Genomic DNA, 2,122 nt, shown 5'->3' on the forward strand with positions numbered 1-2,122 from the left:
TTTAAGAAATTTCAACTGGCCATGAAGCTATCTCCAACAGGCAACTACTCACAAAGGAAAAAGTTAGTTTTCTCTAATGAAATCTCAATGGGTATACAAACTACACTTAATGGCATGTCCCAACCCAGAAGTAGATGGCCAACAGAAAACTAACTGAATGATGGGTTTTGTCTCGTAACACTTTGTCTGGGTAATTTTTTAGCCTTACAGGTCTTTGCTTAGATATATTGTGGTTTCGGGTTTTGCGTTTTGATGGTGTGTGTGTGTGTGTGTGCACGCGCGCCCGTGTTTATATATGTGTATGTTTCATGTACTTTTTCTTTGGCTCTATTTTTCTGTTTGTTTTGTCCTGTTGGGTTTTTGTTGTTTCACCTGTTCATTTTCTGCTGGGAGATGAAAAAAAAGATATAGATTTGGATGAATGGGAAGGTGGGGAGAATCTAGGAGTTGTTGGGAGAGGGTAAACTGGTCAGTTTAGTGCATGAAAAAATCTATCAATAAAGATTAAAATTATATTAAAAATGTTTCAGGCCACTTTCCATAAGAATGGGATCTGCAAAATCAGAGGTCACAATAGCATGATGGAGTTTAAGTTCCCTTCTGATGCTTACTGGGAAACACACTGCACAGGTATGTCCCGCCTTCCTGTCAGAGGTACAGCCAGCCAAGATCCTCCCCCATCCTGTGGGCTTCCTCACTCACTCATTGCTTCTTTAGTTTCATGAAATCCCATTGTCAACTGTCAGCCTCAATTCCTGGGCAAATGGAATTCAGAAATTCACACCTGTATCCAGTAGGATACTGCTGTTTTCTTCTAGTAGTTGCAGTGTTTTAGTTAAAACAGGAACACTGAATTCCTAAAGCTGAAACCTCATTTACAATTTCTTTATACTTAATGCTTTGTCTTGCCAGTTTCACTTCTGTTGTGAAAGCTTTTGTTCCCACTACTTACTTCTGGAATTAAGTATAAATTTAACATGGCTCTTCCTGGGCACTGAGCTGATGTTCTTGTCTGTTAAGGATAATATTGTTGACCCTTGGCAACAAAAACAAAAGGCAAAGGCCCAATCAACATATCTATTGTCTTCTGGCAAGATTCCCCACTGGTCTCCGACCCAGCTGTCCTATTTCCACCTGGTCAAGACAAAACTACGATGAGCTGCTGGGGATCACAGCTACAGCAGCAAGTCCAGTAAAGACAAAACTCTTCAACAGAAGAAGCTCAGAAGTTTTTACAAAACTAACTGGAACTGGACCATAACAAGACTTGAAAACAGTCCACACAAAACCTGAAGATATTTACAGCAACCTTACCAACAGTCACCAAAACTCAGACAGGTCCTTTGGTAGAGAAACAGAAAAGCAACTTCGGTACATCCAGATAGATCAAAGCTAAAAAGAAATGAGAAAACCAAACCATGAAAATGCATGCAGGTAGCCTTAAATGAAAATTATTCACGGCAGCAGCCAATCCAGAGCCTCAGATTTCAACTATGACATCCCAGCAACAGAAATGCTCGGGACACTGTAAGAATCACACTTGCCAGTGAGTAGAGAGCTGGGGCTGAATATAGACAAAGCAGTAGATTTTCAGAGCAGCAGCAATATTGTGTGTGATATTATAATAATATCACACACATTTACCTAAGCCAATGAGTCTAAATGTAAATTATGGGTGATGACGCCATGTCAATGACCTTCATGAACTGCTGTTGACTACTCTGGTAGTAGATGTTGACCATGGGTAAGGATAAGTACTTATAGAGATGGGTGAAATTCAAAACCTCGTACCTTTCTCCCCAATTAATATTGCTGATCCTAAAACTATCCCCCCCCAAAAAAAAAATTAAAAGAACGGGTATGCAGGGAAAAGAGAAGTTACGGCCAGGCATCAGAACTCTCTTCGTGAGCCCCTGACTTCCCACCATTACCTGTATCTCCAATGGGTCTTCTCTATACTGAGTTCTCCAGCTCTGTTGGAAGCTGGTGTATCTGAATGTTAAAATTCTCCAGAAAGAAGGTGCTTGAAGTCTGATAATTTGTGAAGGTTGATAACCAAAAAGGAGTATGTGACCTTCTGATATATTAATTATAAATTAGCATTTAAATCACTGCATACCTC

Source organism: Cricetulus griseus, chromosome 2 (genome assembly GCF_003668045.3).
Source record: "Cricetulus griseus strain 17A/GY chromosome 2, alternate assembly CriGri-PICRH-1.0, whole genome shotgun sequence".
Lineage (NCBI taxonomy): Eukaryota > Metazoa > Chordata > Mammalia > Rodentia > Cricetidae > Cricetulus > Cricetulus griseus.